The sequence below is a fragment of the Coturnix japonica genome, chromosome 7 (genome assembly GCF_001577835.2).
Source record: "Coturnix japonica isolate 7356 chromosome 7, Coturnix japonica 2.1, whole genome shotgun sequence".
NCBI classification, from domain to species: Eukaryota; Metazoa; Chordata; class Aves; order Galliformes; family Phasianidae; genus Coturnix; species Coturnix japonica.
The window spans coordinates 10,175,144-10,194,942 of NC_029522.1; positions in this window are offsets into that span (position 1 = coordinate 10,175,144).

The following is a 19,799-nucleotide window of genomic DNA, read 5'->3' on the forward strand; positions in this document are numbered from 1 at the left end:
CACAGGCAGCCCTGCTCACACGCTCTTTACAGTGGCAGCAGTACGCTCAGAAGTGTTGTGCTGTCCCTCTGTTTATTTCTCATTCTTTGCTCCCTAGGAAACTGAGAATCACATTAGTGTCTCCCTCTTTTTGTGCTACTTTGAAAGCTGAGCAGCCAGCACCCATTATTCTGTGACAATGTCCCATCTTACTGATGGATCTTGAATATGTACATTTTTATAGTGCTTTAATAGTGCTATTTTAAACTTTAAAGCCTGACACTCCTCCTCATGAAAGTCAGATGGAAAATAATGCTATTCTTGTGTTTTTTTTCTGGTCCTCACATCCAAAGTAGCAGTTGCTATTGCAAGCCTACTTCTCTTTGGCAAGAATTTATGTAGCCAGTTTGCACGGTACTGACTTGTGACTATAAACGAAGGGCACTTACTCTAGTACTACCATTACAGCACATCCGCAACACGAGGGCTGGTTCACCTATCACAATAACTTGAAGGTCAGGTTGAGCAATGAATGCAGTATCAAACGAGATACAAATACAAAGATAAGAGACTACAAAGCTACATAGTATCTATGGTTATTCCCACATTTGTATGGACACAAATATGAACTGCTGGTGGTATTCTAGCAAGAGATAAAGAAGAGGGCCAGTCTTGAAGCTAAACATCGTCTAGTCTCAGAACGCAGGCACATTCCTTCAGACTGTTTTCCCAAAATGTCTCAGAAGGAAGAAACTTTCCACTCCTATCTAGAAAGAGCCAAAACACAGAAGCTATCCTACAGGAATAGTTGGCTTCACATGAGTTTGATTGTTATGCCAGCAAAATTCTCATGGAAGTGTCATTGTCTGAAGCCAGCAACTCAGCCAGTGGGGCAGGCAACAGTGGCAGCAGGGTGAGGAAGGGCTGGGTTTGCCACACATCACCTGGGCATGTGCTGCAGCAGAGCAAGGGATAAGAGCATCCTCACATGCCCTGGAAAATCTCTCCTGACTCAGGTGGGACTTCAGTGTTGCAGATCTGATGCTTAGACCTGAATGCTCTCAAGACTCAGTCCCAAGCCCTGAGTGCAAAACTCTGACTATTGGCTCACGAAAGTCGGCTGAGGCCAGTTCCACTTGACAACCAAATGTGCTACTGCAGAACTGGCTACCGATAACCAGCACAGCCCAACCCATTTTATGTGCAGAGGAAAAAAGGCAATGCTGCAAAGTTCCAGTGCTCTCTTGGCCTCTTCCCACTGATAACCACTGTACATCCCTCAAAGCATCATCAGTAAATTAAGAGTTAGCTTGCAGGGTCAGCCTGTATTTGTGAATTGAAAAGCACATTTCTTATTTGTCTCATCCTGCTTTAAATAAACCATCCTCTAAGATACAGGTCTAGATGTCCTTTTTCTTGACCTGCCAGTTATTTGCCACACCACATGTGTCTAGGTGTAAAAAATAAGCACTTCTACAAAGACTCCCACTTTATCTTCAGAGATCAAGAATCCCAGTGGTACTGGAAACAGATACAAATGGGAACTATTATAAAAATTAATTTAAAAAAAATTACTCAGCATACGCTAAGAGTAGCAGTGATTTCTGGCAAGAATTAATTAAACCAGATGAAATATTTCTAATACGATTTGTGCTATCAGATCATTTAATTAGTTCTGGCTTTTAGTTCATCCTAACAAGCTTCTGTGAGGGTGAAAAAGAAATAATTGTTTATTCAAATGGCAATAATTTGGGTTTCTTTAATTGACTCCTAGTGTGAAGGCATTGATTCCCGCTGTTTTATAAAATGTGGGGTGGAAAAGCTCCAGCATGGGCTCGAGTTCTGGAGGCCACAGAGCCCATTTCTCACTGTAGCCTCTCCTCTGCCATCCATTCCATTCAGCCCTACTGCTGACCATGGCTGCTCTGCACACAGCACAGCGCTGAGGCATAGCTTTGCCATCCTCAAGTGCTAGTGGGCTTGTTAAGCATTCCCATGTGAAACTACCAATGTGCTCATAAATAATATTGCTAGGACTTAAATACATTTTCTTTCCCAGCAGGCTGGACAGTCTGCAAGGGACGTGTTTTAAGAACCAAAAACAAAAATTAAAAAATCAAGGCACTGAAAGTATCTAAAAGAGGTTTTGGATGCTACAACATGTTTCCCCCCTGCCCCCAAAGTTTTTTCTTTTTTCTATAACTAAATTTAATTCATAATTCTTTGCCCAAGGACAAGGGGAGGAAATTGATTTCATTTCACTATCAGGATACGGCGTAGAAATGTCACTGAGCCTACAAAGGCATGCTGGCAGTTTTAAAAGTAGGGCTGGCAACTCCTGTTTCTGCTGACTGCTGATTTGTTGAGAAGCAGATGGTAAGAAGGTCATACGGTTCTTGCTGGGTAAAAGGTTGTACACTAAAGCATGCAAAGGGAAGGAAAGGAAAAAAGGAAAAAAAGAAAAATAAAAAAATAAGAAAGGGAAAAAAAAGTTGCCTTTCTGCAGTTTGAAATCCCATGTAAGTATGTTGCAGATTTATGCCTAAATCAGTGCTTATGGATGACTACTGTAAAAACAGAATTCTTTATGTTACTTACACTAACAATGTCCATAGCAGAAGAATAAGGCCCCAGTTGGGACGATCTAGGGGGCTGAGACCTTATCTGTGTGCTTTCCTGTAAAGCTCCAGGTGCATCGTGAGATCTGTATCATCAGCTCCATGCTAAAAACTATGTTGTTTAAAACAAAACAATCAAAGGCTGAAAAATGAGGTTCTCAAATATCACGAAACAGCAAGCAAGGGTTGCCTAATATAACCCTTCCTTCTGCCTCTGGCTTGTGTGGTATAATATATCATTTCAGTCTCTGACCAGGTACTGCCCCCACAATCATTTTTTTGGCAAGAGTCCCTGCTTCTCTCCAGGCACAAGACCCACAGTGCTCTGCATACAAAGTAGCTCTTCAATATTCTTTCTAATCTCAGTTCTACAGCACAGGGCTCCAGCAAGTTCCACCATAAACTGTCGCAGCACTACTTGAACAACAATACTTTTTCCATTCTACACTGTTTATACTTCACTCATCAGGACCAGAATACTGAATGCTTTGCAGACGTTAACACATTTATTCCCAGACCACAAAGCGAGGAAATACAATTGCTAATGTAGGGAGTAAGACTGAGTTACTTTCTAAAGAAAAGTAAAAAAGAGACAGGAAAGGAGACCAGATCTCTGGAGCACCAATCAAGCACCTAAATCATCATTTTTACAACAAGCCTCTGGCCTTTATTCACACCGTGCAATTTCTGCTATAGGTTAGTCAGCAGCTCTAGAGACACAGCCCCATTCACTGATACAACATAAATCTACTCCTGACCAATATATTATATGACTCTGTTCCAGGCTTACTTAAGGTGAAAGTTAGGCCTGTGCAGAGGGCCGGCACTTACATCCTTTCTCCAAGGGCTGTGGTTGTGCATGTGTCTTGTGCTTCCCCCCACCTCTGATCTTCTGCACAAAAGAAAAAGCAGCCACTGGGCACTGTGATCACTTAATGAGGCACATGTGTACAGACCGGGATTAGAAGGGGCAGAGTAAAGGTTACTCAGTATTCTTGAAATTACTTTGATTATCTATAAAGTAAGAAAATAAATTTAAAAAAAGAAAACAAAGTTTACATTAAAGCTCACTTTGCCCAACGAGTTAAAGAGCAAAATAATCTCTACCTTTCAGTCATCAGCTATATAGCAAGAGAATGTACACTTGAATACCTTCAGTCTACAGATAAGGAATGCATTATCTGACTTAGATGCATGTCTCGCTACGTGAAAAGAAAAGTCTCAGATTTCTTCACAGAAGTACCTCCTCAGTTATGTGGAGAGGACTGAGACAGCAACAGGTCTCATTCCTTAAGTGCCTCGCCAAGTCTACATATTTTAAGATATCCATCTGCATGTCCAGTGGAAGCTTGTGCAACCCGTTAACCAGTACAAGTTCCCTTTTCTATCCTCGTGGATTCCCAAAGGCCCTTTGTTCCAGACTTTATCACAAGCCAGCGTACAACTGAAAGATGTTTCCCAAAAAGAAATTTAAATCAAACCAAATCTGATTGGCACTGGCACAGCGATATCCACTAGTTTACCACTGAAGTCATATTTTTATGACCTGATTTGAGGCCTTTTTAATCAGTCAAAAGGTTAAAAAACAAACCAACAACAAACCAACAAAACCTGTAGATCTTCACACTCATGCATGAATGTGTGCTTTGCTCATCCTCTGGAATGTTTGGAGGGGGGGCAGCAGGAAGGAATAACACCCCCCACATTCAGCGTCTGAAGCAAGTTTACCAAATCAGATATTCAGCATTCAAAATAGATTGTGTCTTTGCCACGGGCTCCTTTGTCAGTGAGTGGATATTAATAAGCTTAAATTCATTTAACAATTACATGTTGCTGAACAGACCTATCACTTTCAAAACACCTTCATTTGCTGCTGTCATTTCCCAATCTAAGCTTCTGAATTTGCTCCCTTGCATTTTAAAATACACGTAGGCATTTCATTATGGCCTTCAGACACACGGCTACTGAGCATCTCTTACATATTAGAGATTTGTCTTTGTAAGAACCTTGTGAATGAAGAGGGAATGTTTCCCCTCATACAAGTTGTGTGACTGTCACCTCCTGCCCCTACAGCTGTGCTTCTTGGCTGTTCCTGCCCCGCAGCCCCATACCTGAAGCACTGTGCTTCAGGAGCCAGGTGCTCCTGGCTGCTGCAATGTTCACACAGGAAGCAAAGACTGTGCACCAAGCAAAGAGCCTGCTGCTGGACCTCAAGGCTGAACTGAAAACTTCAAAGGCAAATCAGAACAAGTTGCAGTCTTCTCTGTGTGGACAAAACTGAGTTCTTCTGTCCTAGCATATGGGGCTGCTGCCATCCTAGGGCTGGGTATTCAAAATACTGTTAGCCTGAAAAAACGGTAAGCCATCTCAGAAAACCTGCTAAAATGTGCAAAGGCTCAGTGCTGGACCAGGACCCCTGCTAATTGTGAAAGATGAGGAGTGCATTCTGGAGAAGACTTTGCCCTGCTCTTATTTTATTCCCTAGCATCTTCAATCGGCCCACAATGGAGGCTGGCTAAGGACCAAACGTTTGGTTTGTCTCACTTTAGCTCTGCTCTTACACTTCAGGTCATGTTGTAGCACTTCAGCCACAGGGAAAGGCTAGGGCAGAACTAGGGATGCGAGCTGAGCCCTGCCAAGTTGCACTTGTTGCTCCAGCTGCTGGTGCTCCCCAGCCTGCTCAGCTGCCCCAAAGCATTCACCACAGCCTCACTTTGGGTTTGGCCGCCCTCAGTGACTGCTGGCTTTGCCTACACCCAGACCTTCCGCAGGCAGCACAGAGGGGGAAGCTGCACCCAAATTCCCAAGTCTCAATATAGCAGCTTAACCACAAGTCTGTCTTCCCTGGCTTCTTTCTCAGGCACATACTGCCTAAGCCTCTCTGTGTAAAATAAAGTACATAGCGTTTCAGAAAACAAAGTATCCTTCTCCCCTCACCAGCGCTTGAAAAAGAATATATTGACCTACTGCTTTAAAACAGTAGATGAGCCCCGGGAAGGACTCATGGTTTAACTTAAAACCTAACCAAAGCATGCACAAATTCAGACTGATGTTTTCAACCAGATATTTTATAGCTGATACCATGCTGCTGAAAATGATATGTGCTCCCCAGGCCACGTTCTTCAATTTGTGCTCACTTTCCTGCACAACAACATAGAGATAAGCAGAGGAGGGTGCTGACTGGCCTTTGTGCTTCTTTTGGTAAGTGAGTAACTGCTGGAGCACATGAGTTACAAGGCATACTGTCTCCTTGTTCTTACCCTCACCTACAACTCTGTTCCAGCTCTGCTGCTCCTTCTGAATGCATCTGTCTCTGAAAGTTACAAAGCATGCTCCAAGGCAATCTCCAAGAAGGTGAAAATAAGGCAACAACAACTGTCATCTGGCAAGTCAATGAGAGCTTCAGTAATACAAATGGACATTTCTATCAGTGGAACATGGTGTTAACACCCAAACTTGCTGATCACTGGGGACACCAAGATTTGCCAGGCAAGGGAGGCAAGAGTGCTACAGGCTGTCTCAGCTTTTATACAGGCTCTGACGCTCCAGAAATCTTCCCATATGTAACACTTGAGGAGGCTTAATGTGAATTCTTTGCTCTCATTGTTCTCCACTTTACATGTTGGAGGCTTCTTCCTGCTTCCTCCTTGTCAGCAGAGACAGCTTTGACAATATGGATTTTATTGTACACACCCCACATCCCACTTCTGCCTCTTGTCAATAGCAGAGAGGCCCAAACGCCATCTCAGCAGCAGAGAGGAAATGACTATTCACAAGACACAAAGGTTTATGGATTTCTTCCTAACAAAAGATTATTTCTGAGCAAACCCTTCATGTACAGCTCTTCCAGTAGGAAAGCTGAGAGCGTGCAGCATGCAGAACACAAGCAAGGGAGGGCATTCTCCAGGGCAGGTGTACTATGCAAGGTAGCCTCTTAATCTTCTCACATGCACAAGCGTTATTTTTCATACCAGCTGCATCTTAAACACTCGCTTAAGATGGTGATTAGTGGTGGTGGTAGGGTGTCACAGTGGGAGCTTTCTTAAGAAGAAAAGGCTTTGATTGAGCCAATGAAAGCTGTTGCCAGGGAACCAGATGCCATGAACACACCACTCCAGCAGCGCAAGAATACAAACCATGTGAGTGCTGGACTGAGCTTTAAATGCATTTGCTGGTTGGGGCCTGAACACACACTGTTAACTCTTTCAGTACCCAACAAAGTTCACACAATGAGCTGGGAAGACGGGAATCCCTCATAGGCTCAGAGGAGCAAAACGTCTCTGATCTCCCTGTTCCACCCAGTTGATCCAAAAGTAAAACAGAGAGGGGAAACATCTGACCTTTAGTTTTTGAATAGTAAAGTAGGTTTGTTTGTTATTATTATTATTTTTAAAGTATGCAAGGGAACTTTTCTTCAAAGTAACATTTTTACACTAATGTGAGAAATAATCAGATTAAGTGCTCAGATAACACTATAAATGTATTAATTTTGTTTTTCTAGGGGGTGTTACACATGAAGTTTGATGTGCACAGTGTGTTCACCAGTCGGTTCCTATGCAAGAGGAACAGAATAGCTTAGATTCCATTTTTCCCAGATCTGAGCTGGTTTCCAACACAAATGTTACCGATTTGAATTTTATCTGATCAGCTGCCAATTTGTTTCAAAGTTAACTTTCCACTCTGATTACTAAACAGCCTTGTACTCTACCGACAGAGCATTTTTTTCCTAATGTAAATTCCACAGTGCTCTGCAGTCCTACCAGTAAAACACAGCTAAAGCTCTAATTAAAAATCATGCCTGCCATATGTCAATTCATAAGAACTAAAATTAAACTAACAAGGGGCTGTAACCAAAACTTTTTTTTGGAACACAGCAGCTTGCCTGCTCCATTTTGAAGCAGTAACATTTGGAAACTCAGGCATTTCTTGAAGGATGATGACTTGTCCGAGACATTTTCATCACTGGGTTTCCAGTTCAAACCCAGCTTGAGTTCCTAGTTACTAAAAGCCATTCCTACTCTGCAGCTCAACTGAAAATCCCACCGTTCCCACATAGCTAGTATTGGCTGCCTGTAACTGCTTTGATCCCACAGAGCTGCTAACTGTTGAGCGAGTGAGATGTTGCTGGCAGTATTATAGAGAACTCACCCTGCCAGTCTCCATTTCAGCCTTTTTACATCCCGTAGCAATGCCAGCCATCTAGCAAGCACTGAGTTGGGGTCCAGTGCACTGCTGCCTTTTTAATCCCTCCCCCACAGTGCAGAAGGCCTGGGGGAAAGGAGATAGCAATACAGTTATAATGCTTAAGTGGCCATAAAGTCCCAGTGTAAGTCCTAACAACCTGCACATAAGCTACAATAAACTTTGGGCCCCTTGAATTTATTCCAGGGGATTGGCAAGAGTGGGTATGGCAAAGCTGATTTAAAATCTTCATGCAGCTCCTATGCCAACTCCTGCCTGGGCTGATGATGGAGAATTTGGACTCCTAGTAGTCCACTGGCCATCGAAACAATAACAGCTGCTTACTGTCAAGATGGCACTTATGGTTCATCACCCCAGAGCCCCTTGGAGTTCCAGCTAATAGTTATTTCATGGCTGTGCTGCATAGCTGAGAACTGGGAGAACATACACACAAACATGGCAAACAGCAGTGCAGAAAAATGTGCCCTATGCTTATACGGAGTACTACTGTCTCACTGAACACTGAAGAGATCTACTGGAGGGTCCCCTGGACCCGCTGCAGGCTTGGCCCTGGGGCCCCATGTCAGTTACTGTATTACCACAACTGGAGGCTGCCTGCCTGCTGATAATTTGACTCTGCGTTTTATCTGCAGAACCTCCCTCTCAGGCAGGACATCACAGTCTCTTTGCACAAGATCTTCTGCGAGCCTCATAAAACAGGGAAAAACAACTCTACAACTCAGCTTAGGTTAGCCCTGGATAAGTGGGAGGACTGGAAAAGATTTCTACAAGCAGAGCAGTTATCTAAAAACAACTTTGGCAATATACAAGGGCTAACAGCTCAGTTTTATAACTAGTTCCATACAAAATCCTCAACAATCAAAAACAGCCAGTGTCTGCACTTTGTATTTTAAGCCTAAAACATACATACACACAGCTAGATGTTGCACAGTGGCAAAGGAAGCCACTCTGGTGTGCTGGCTTAGTGGGACAGAAGGATGAAAGTGTCACTTACTGAACAAACATGCTTCCAAGGCATGTTAGTGACCTCTGCAGAGTACCACGCAAGATCCTGGGCAGATGGGATCCTGCTCAGTTTGCCAGAGCAAACAGAACCACAGTGCATGATGGTATTGTTACAGAGACTAATAATCCACTCTCTGCACCACAAAGAGGCATGGATGTACTGAAGACACCATGCGGGTGAGTGATATTTAACACTGGCTGTTGCTGCCCACCTCTCACTATGCATTACTGAGCTCCTCCCCAAAGACATTCACTCCCAAGCAAACTCAGTCTTCACATTTACACTCACACAAGCATTTGTGCTGCCATGTTAGAGGATCTTCATCAAATCTGCAAACTGGAGCCATCAAGAAATGTGAAGTGCAAGAAGTAATGCTGCCATTTCCAAAACATATTTCCTTTTTCACTTATACATCAAAATACAAGTCCCAGTTTACAGAATTGCACGTTCCCTTCAGTACATACACTCCGGATACAAACAGGACGACACCTATTCTGGGACAAAAGTGACAACTGCAGCTGCCTGTAGGACTATAATATCTCCTTTGTTGCAGCAAGTGGAAGCTGCATAGCCAACCGGGCACAAGGCGGTGTGAAAAGAACTGGGAGCCTCCTGGACTGAGGAGTCAAATGCTGTGCTGAGCAAACAGACTGTCCCCAAGCACAACAAAGGCTCCACATCTTGTACAGAGCCCCCTGACTAGCTCCAAGCAACACCCCCACTCATCCCTTGCTCCTTCCCTTCCCCTCTCTCCGCTCCCAGACTCCCCAGGGCTCCCCATGCCCTCTTCCTCTCTATGGTGCTGGCAATTATTTTCCATTTCCTTCCTCAGACCATGCTTCTGTCTTCCTTGTTCAAGTAATTTCTTCTATTGCTTTCAGGTCTATCTACATCCTGACCTGCATCTGGTCCTTCCTTGAATTTACTCTTTTTCCCAAGCAAACCCCTCATTACGGTCAATCACTATCTCAACATACACTCTGATGCTCACTGAAAATTCCTGTTTTCCATAGCTGTTCAATGCCTGCAGATTTGGACAGCCTATTTCAGTGATATGTTATTCTGAATTTAGTGAAGTTGATTTTAGGGGCATTTAAAACAGATCTGATGTAGCACTCAGAGGGCTGGATTTTTTTCTGTAAAATATATATCCTTCTTAGAAACAAACTAAGTCACACTCACCAATAAAACTGACAGTCGTAAAAAGGAATGGACAAAAGGCAGTTGCTACAGCCCCTTCCCACAACAGTAATGAAATGTAATGAAGCACCGCTTAGAAACTACATGGCACAGCTTTGCAGAAGAGTTAAAGAAATGCAGAACAGAGAATCAATCAGAGGCTTTGGAAATAAATTTAGATTGATATTCTCACCTAAATCTCTATTTTCTTAATTTACATCTAGTTCAACTCATCAGAAAGTCATGAAGTACAATCGTTTCTATATCTTGGAAGAAAACTATCATAAGCTGGGAAAAACTGAGAACTGCCCTGCCAGTAAAGGCTCATTTCTATTGCTGTTCTGTTATGGAACTTGTCATTTTTGCCAACTGAAGAAAGCAGCACTTCTGTTTGAAGTTGCATTTGTTTTGTACATTTTCTATTGCTGTTGGTATATTGTAAAGCACTTTGAGCACATGTAGAGTGAAAGACACTGTTAAATAAGTTAAAAGTTGCAGCGTTGTAGCATGCTGCAAGTCTTTGTACATGGCAGCAGGGGGCACTTCCACAAGATGATGCTGAAACTCAGCTGACAGACTATCCTGGTTTCAAGGCCAGGCAAAAGCACAGCATGCTCACATCTGAAAGCAGGGCATGCCTGTACCAAATGATGGTTCCCTACCCCTCTTCCTCCTACTAGATACGCTTAAAGCAGTTGAGTAGATCCATGAGAAAATTAAAGAAAAACTTGTACCTCTGGATCGAGTATGAAGAAGGTAATGAATTGATCACTTGAACACAGGAGGGAAGAAAATTTCTGAATAGGTCTTGTCAGTCAGTGTTGGTGCAGGGGCTAAAGAGCAGGATCCACAGGAGGAGTCAGAAACGAGGTTGAGACTCTTACCTTCTCTGCCCTGAAAGGGTAAAATGCTCTTACAGTAAGTTTCTGCACGAAAAGAGTTGAAATACTAGAGGTAAAGTCACAGAAATTACATAAATGCCTATGCAAAAACATAGAGGATGACTGTTCTACAAAACAAACCCCAGAACTGGTATTTCTGTGCTTGCTGTACTCTCCCTCACTACCTCCCTGGCTGACGTAAGGAAATTCACTTCAGTTCACCACCATAGCAACAAAGAAACAGCCCCTGATGACAATACAGAGGGTGCTGGAAGTACTTCACAGATCCTGAGATGCTGTAAAGCAATCAGAACACATCGAACAACAAGTGCATAAGATATACAGGAGGAAAAAGTAAGTAACTCCCATGAATCTCCCTCACACATGCCAAAAACACAGGATGCTAGTCTGGCTTTGCTGCTATTTGGGATAGTGCATTTGCAGAGCACAGAGTTATAAATTAGTGCATTCCTGAACAAAGAATCTGGCTGAGTGTTCTGAGAGTAAGTGTGCAGTTCCAGGGACAAACTGCAAACTTGGAGAGCCTGATGACAGCTCTGCAACTCAGGGGAGAATGCCCGATCTCTGCCTGCTAAGCCATGGGGCATTGGGCACGTGGTAAAAAATGGCCAGGAGAAACTGGAAGTGCTTTATGAACCAGGTGTGAGTAGCTGCAAGATAATTCATCACAGTAGTGCTCAAGGATTAAATATTTTCCTTTTTGGAATGTTAACTTAGATTAGAATAATCCTTTTAATGTCAAATTATTTTACTGCAATGAAAATTTAAAATGCTGTATTAACAAATGGCAATGGGGAAAACTTATATTAATTCTTTAAATTATCTTAAAAACAAAAAACAAAAAAAAACCCCACCTTATCTTAAGTCTTAAAATTATTGTTCCAAGAGCCAGAATACACACACACACACACACACAAATACAGATTTCTACAGGGAAAAGTCATTGTGTTGCTAAAAGTCAGATGAAACGTGCCAGTCAGGTAAATTTGGCAGTTCCAGGATTTGTGTGAGGCTTTTTTTGAGCCTACATCTGTTACACTGATTTAAAATATTTTGTTTGAACAGCACATTCCACCAGTTTCACGGCAGCTAAAAGAACAGGCTTATTTATATGATGCAATGAAAAGTGAATACATTAGAGTCACAGCCAAAGACTGGGCTTTTTGCTGCGCGTTCATATCAACAGCATTCCATGCTGTAGCCCCAACTCTGACTCAGTAGAAGTTAGAATTACTTCTGAAAGGATTTTGATTTTAGTTATATAAAAAAGCTAAAGTTTGCAGGATACAAAGAAAATTTCACGCCAGACTTTCCTCCCATCTGTACCGCAGCCACTCAACTAAAGACAGTGCTGGAAGAAAACATCAATATTGTGTATTGTTCACACTACCTTGAGATGGATTTTGAATCTCTGCAATACAACCCACAAGAACCATACTTGTTTATCCTGGTTAGCATTACTACCAGAACAATCACTCGAAGACATTTGGTTAGTGACAGCCAGAACATGACACTAATTTTTCTTTGAAGAAAGCATGTGAACAGCCCAATTATGCAAATAATTTGGAATTCTTATTAATTGCATTCAAAACATTTGGGATTTTCCATAGATAAAATGTTATACTTTCCTATTACAGTTTTCTCTCAGTGATCCACAATTGCCAATTTATCAGAGCCCTTCTCACACACTTCATTTCAAGGCATGTCAGACACAAAGTACCCATCTTATCTACAGCCTTTATAGGGCAGCCACCCCTCTGACCTCTGAGTTCACAGGGAGATGTTTCAGACTGAGGGACTCCCCCAGTCCCTCTGATAGCATAACCTGTTAGAGATATGTACCTGTTGCTTTTCCAAATGCTCCACGCTCTGTTAGGGAAACCCCCATTTTTTGTCTATTCACAGAGGATCCAGCACAAAAAGAGCCATGGCCTGATCTAAATGCTAGAGCAACAGTTACCATCTCTATAAAGTAGCAGTGCCTCTTTCACCTGAAGCCAGGGCTGCGGTTCTGAACACGGCATACCTCCTTCCACAAGAAATCAATTACACAAAGAGAAATGGCAAAGGGAAATACACTTTAAACTGAAACAGATGGTAAGCTGCAATTGCTTTTATTGCTAATACATTTGGTCCCAGTACTTTTGCATTTTAAATGCATTAATTTGCTAGTTTTTTAAAAAACGCTTTAACTATAATAATGGCCATGGATGAGATTAAACAAACTAGCACGACTCCTCCAGTTTGTGACTCCACAGTCTGGTGTGATACATCCCATGCCAAGTACTGACAGGAATATTGCTTCAGCAGGCAGCTTTATCAACAGACTTACAAACTACTTTCTTAGTACAGCAATATGCTACATATGACACTGCTTATATGTACAAATGCTCAGGGAAATGCTTTGTGTCTCCAATATTGTTCCTGCAGATCTTCCAAACAGACATCCTTCGTAAGCCTGAAAATAGAGACTGCGCCCAGAATTACCCCTCCTGCTCCTCAATGCTCAGACAAAATGGATTACTTCCATAGGGAGCTGAAATACTGGGGGGGCTGCAGGAAGGGGAGGTGCATCAGAAAAGACCAGAGCTGGGAAGAAGGAAGGGAAAGCTTTGTAGACATAGGCTTCTGCTGTTACTGGGAGAAAGGGAAGTACAAAAGCCAGCACACCATGTCAGAGGAGACTCTACCCTGGGGCAGCAGCAGCAGCCTGGCTCTCCAGGGCTGCAGTTATGGGCATGCTTACAGTCACTGTCTGATACATCAGCTACCCTGAGCAATGCCTACTGTATCTTTGTCTAGGGTAGGGCTTGTCTGGACAACAGTATCCTGGGTCACATCAACAGAGCAGGGAGGTAATTGTCCCCATCTACTTTGCCCTTGTGATGCTCCATCTGGAGTACTGCATCCAGTACAGAAAGGTACAGAGCTGATGGAGTAGGTCTGGAGGAGTACCACAAAGATGCTAAAGGGCTGGAGCATCCCTCCTATGAGGAAATGTTAAAGGAGTTGGGCTTGTTTAGCTTGGAGAAGAGAAGGGTTTGGGGAGACCTCACTATAACCTTCAAGTACTCAAAGGGAACTTACATGCAGGAGTGAGATCAACTGTTTTCACAGTCTGATTGTGACAGTACAATGGTGAATGCCTTTAAACTAAAAGAGGGGAAAATTAGGCTAGATGTTAGGGAGACATTTTTTACTCAGAGGATGGTGAGGGTCTGAAACAGATTGCTCAGAGAGGCTGTGGAAGCCCCATCTCTGGGGGCATTCAAGGGCAAGCTGGATGAGGACAGTGGACAGCCTGATCCTGTGGGTGACAACCCTACCTGTAGCAGCAAGGCTGGAACTAGGTGATCTTCAAGGTCCTTTCCAATCTAAGCCATTGTATGTTTCTAAACGCTGTCTATTCAATAATTTCTGCTGTAGGTGGTCTGTTGGGGAATACCACAGCTCAAGTCCTAGTTGTCCTGCACAGTAATCTTAGAAAGCAGAGCTTCATTTGATACATTTGCTGATGACAGCAGATAAAGATACAATGATGAAAGTATGTAAGGAAAGAATAAGTTCCTGCGCAGATAATCTGCCACACAGCCACAAATTGACAAGCTGCAAAATGATTTATAATATATATATATATACATACATATATATATATATATGCTTTTTCTTTTTTTTTTTTTTTTCTTTTTCCTCTCTTACATTTTTTCAGTTGCACAATTATTTGAACTAGAAGTCTCATTACAGTGACTCCCATGTTAGCCAGACTTCAAATGCAAAGTACATCATGAAGGACTGCTTGGGTCTGTCTTTTCCAAAAACCTACAGTACAAGGGTAGATGCTCTGGCTCTGTACTTTGAGAATCCAGCTGAGGATTCCTTCATGGAAAAAGGGCAGTAGGAGAATGGGTCACAGGCACAGAAGGAGGCTACAGATGGAGTTGCATACCCTCCAAAACTTGACACAAAAGGCATCCTGGTGCTTGGAAGCCAAGCAGGTAAGAACCGATAGATTACATGAAGCCCTTGACTCTGTTACTCTAAATATTAACTGCACAAGCTCCACAAAACCTCAGAAAAAGTACTGCAGTTAACATATATTAATAAGCTGCTAATAAACTTAACCTGATACTCAAAAACATATTACAGCATCATCTTCCTTATAACCTAATTTGTTTTAAAGTTATCAACTATAGATCGTTTCTCATGATTAAATTTGTACCTGTTCTAAGGTTTTAAATGGTGCCAACACAGTTATAGTGCCTCTACACAGGGTGAGTTATTTCTCAAACGCATTGCCGTATGGAGAGCTGCTTCCTTTGAAGCCACATGGAGCCAGATTTTGGCTCTCATAAAGGCCGCTGGAACTTTGCCATCAGCATCGACGGAGCCAGTTCATGTGTGGATTTCATGTCTATGAACCCTGACAAGGAACAAAACTTCTCAACTTCTATTCAAGTGGAAAAAGCTTTCATGCTAACTAGCTGAGGTTTTTTTTCTTCCTTGGATTAGAAAGAAACATGTCAGACATCCCACATGATACTCATCACCCCAGCTCCCATATTTCTTAATTCATAGTATAACATTCAAAGCAATTACATAATAGTATTTTGTATTCTGCATAACTCATTGCTATTAAATCTAATAAGCTACACCCATGCCAACGATGTGATTTTTTTTCTGCAGCGCAGCAAATCTACTTCAGAAAAAAATGAGGCAGAAAGCACTCAGAGGCTTTTTAAGAGGACAAGACTTATCCAGCAATCTCTGACGGTGTGAGATACAGTACAGCTGCTACCACATTTGTCTGGGAAGTCTTTGCTTAACTCATTCTTGGCTCCATCGTCGGTGATGTAATGAGTTCATCCCAAATTTGTGGCAAGACTTTTATTTTTCTTTTTACAACATCCTACATCTTGATTTGTTCTATATATCCACTCAGTGATAGGTTCACAGATGGCTTTGAAGTAAATTCTCAAACTAAGCATGTGCCACTTTCCTGATGGCATGGGATGTTAGTAAGTTAAGATGAATATCAGGTGGCAAAGATCCTCATCCAGCATCATACATTTTCATATTATGAAAAAGTCTTTAACATTATTTCCTCTTACAAAGACAAGTCAGAGCTGACCTAAGAGTTTAAAATGCAAGCACAGGTTGGTTTTCCATCCAACCACTTACTAGTGGTTGTTTGTTTTGCTTTCCTACAAGCCTGCCTTCAGACTAATCTTCAGAAACCAGAAGATTTGACAGCAGGCTACTCTGTGTTGCAAGTGTCTACAGAAGATAGCAAATGAAGTCTTTTCTCCTCATCATCATAGGAGACAAACACAGTGATCCTTGTAGGTCAGTTTCAACTTGGGATATTCTATGATCTGAAGTCTTCTTCAGGGTCTAGGCACAGTCCAGTCTGATGGCACTCAGACATGGGTTGATGGAGAATATATGGCTTATAAATACTGCAGCAGACTTGATGAGCAACTGCTTGGGCACAGCTATCAGTGATAAAAGACAGTTGTCTTGATTCCAACTCCGTAGTTCCTTGATCCTGGAATTAAGCAGCTTAACCATCCCCAGCACAACTAGTTTTTCCACTATCCAACAGTCTCAATAAATCTCCAGCAGCTGAGGATTCTAGCAACGTCTCCATGTTTCTAGATAAATCCCTTATTATTTGGGGAGGAGAATAGGGAACCCCTGTCTTGACTTTATAACATTCCACTCAGGGATTTCCAAACACCAAAGGCACACCATAGGACTTAGTCAACTTTAAGAGTCACTTAAAGGAGGGATTGATTTGTCTAGATCTGCAATTTTTTTTATTCCTGCAATAAGGTATAAGCAGCAGAGTGGAGCCAAGGATCTGCTTCACAGCTATTCAATAGGGTCAACATTTCCTTGGTTGTTAAGAGTGCCTCTGCACTTATTTTCTGTAGATAATATAGTAGTAGGTTGTTCTTAGAATTTAAATGAGACGTGGGTTGAAGCTTGCCAAATACAATTTGGAAGCATACCCTAAGGGTCTGGGAGGGCATGGAGGAAGAAGCAGAGAGATTGCCTTGCAGAGCCTGCAACTAGTAAAAGCTCTGCAGAATCCAGCAGACCCGCCTACCAGCAGATTGAGACTGCCAGACCTGACGCTCAGAAACACTGTGCAGCCCAGCTGAAGTTGTTAGCAGCTGCAGGTGTTCTCAAAAGCCCTCTGGCTGTACACAGTAGATATCTCCTGAAAAGGAGGAAGAACTGGAAGGAAGAATTTCAACCTTTGATTTGAAAATAAATCACAATGGAACTATTTCTCCTCAAGTCTATGGCACAACAACATAACAATCTGTGGTCACAGCACTTAAGGCTTTCTTTCTCTTGGTCAGCTGTCTAGCCACACTATTGTTTATTCTGTTTCACTCACAAAGAATGAACACAGTCTCCAGATTCTAGAAGAAAATTGTACACAGCATTCACAAAACGTGTGTCTGCCTATGCGTATGTGGAGGGCTGGTAGATGTCCGAGAATTTCTCTTCCTCTTATATGCACTAGCTGAAATTAATTAATCTGTTTTAAGTCACACAAAGCAGAGGATAAAACATACTGGCCTGGAACTGAGAAGACTTGGTTTAACTAAAAGGGGTCACCACTACTGATATACAAAGAAAGCAGCCATTTTTGACAAACAACTGCATCACTGGTGCAGGAGATCTGACAGCAAACAGCAAGCCCATAATAAAGCTGGCAAAGCTAACTAGAAGTTAGGTATAAGACAGCTCTGCAGATGAAAGATCCTATGGCTTGCTGTTACTTTTAAAGCAAAGTTGAAGCCCACAGAAAACCTGCTAACATCTGTGGCAGCAAACCACCCCAGAAAACATCAGCTCAAAAACTTTCAGAATTCATTATTGTCAATGAGTCCAAAGGGCAGTTTCAGTCACTTTTATGAGGAACGCTCATGAAAAGGCAAAATTAAGGTCTCTTGCCTGCCATCTATAATACAAGGTACATCACATATGGTATTTACAACAACGCTGCTGGATTCTTTTATTTTATTGAACAAGAGTAATTAGATACACTTTGGCATGTAAAAGGGTACGATACATAGTCCCCCTACCTCTTTCCAGGTCTGCAAGTTAACCACACAGAAGTGAGATAATGCTTACTGGCATCCAGCACATGGTCTCTCTGCTGAAGTTTGTCAATAATTAACAGATAATCAGTAGCAACTGGACTAATATCCCTGCTTAATACTACATTCTCCCCTTAACACACAAATAAGCACACCAAAACTATCACACGACACCAAAGAATAGTTATTAATCTCACGAGAGTGCAAACAGTCAAATCCCTCTTAAAAGCACACTGACTAGCATGCACTTTCTTAAAACTATCTTTACTTTCTGGCTTAGCCTACAAACCTACAAGATGTTTGAAGAATGATTCACACACAAAGCAGTTAATTACAAAATACTCAAAAATAAAAACCAAAAATTCCAATACTTCAAGGACTGTATCTTGCAAAACCATTTGAAAGTTCCAGCATTTGCCTCATGGATGTTTTCCTTTCTTGATAACGTTAACTTATTATCCAAGTTCCAGAAATATCAAGAGACCTCACCTGCATTGTGCTGAACAATATAAAATGCAGAACAAATTGACAATCCTTTCTTCTAAGAGCTTATACACTAAATTACCGTCTTCACTGAGATGAGAAATTTAAAGGCATATGCCAAAGCTTAATGCTGTTCGTGGGTAAAATATTAGGAAGAGCCTTAAATATTTCATCACTGTCACAACGTATATAGCTTAGTGTGAACAGAGCAATGGTTAAATCACAGGAAGCAATACGGCTAGTTGTAATGATCTCAGATACAGAGTATCCTGAACAAAATACTTTGTATCCCAGCAACCTCAAATTGCCGTTAAAATCTTAATCCTCCAGTTTTACAGATGATATGAAAATCTGACCTTTTATACAATTGCATTCTATTAATACCATCTGAACAGTCTGAAAGATGAACAACCCTATTCATGTCCAGAAATGAACATTTTTCTTGTTACTAGCTAAGGACATTTTAAAAAGCATGCATGTATACTGTAAGAGCTTGAATAACTGTGCAGATGCATACACGTAATTGTTTTTCAGTTTTAGTATTTGCATGAGCCTTAAAACTGGCTCTATCGTGTCTTACATAGTAACGATATCTGCAAAGATAAAGAGTGAACCTTTACAGAAAGAAAGCCTTTAATCAGTCTCCTAATCAGAGTCTGAACTAATGAGGAAAGTCTCAGTGCAGTCTAGATAACTCTTGCTTAACTGCATCTGACATTTTGGAGTAGATTAGGTTCTAATGGTCTGTGGCAGAGCTTTCTCTTTAGAAACCTTGGGATGTCATTAATAAATACTGGCCATCATATAGGGACTCCACACCTCTGTAGTTGAGACAAAACATCTTATAGGAAATCACTGCCTACTGTGTCGTGAACCACATCAGTGAAGCCAGGCGCAACATCCATCAAAGATTAAAAGAGCAGAAAACGAACACTGCTGTGACCAAACACTTGAAATCATGTGCCGACTGTCACAAACAATTAGAATTCAGCAGGGGTATTCTCAGGCATTCACAAATCATGACTGCAGGAGACCGCAGGAAATGGGGCCACGATTAACCCACCCTGCTGTCCCCAGTCATAACAACAAGCTGTTACAGGGAAGAAGCTGCAAGATTTTTCATCATGAAAAGAACTCATTTTCCTAAAACCTCACCTTCCGATCAGGATTTGAAGAATAGTCTGTTATACAAGGAAACTTAGAGACCAGGAAATTTGTGCTTAATTCTCTGTGCTTTTGAGTAGGGCAGGCATTTGGCAGCAGTGGGAATACAAAGGCTGCAGGCCTGGGGTCTCCAGAGAAAGCAGATCCTCTC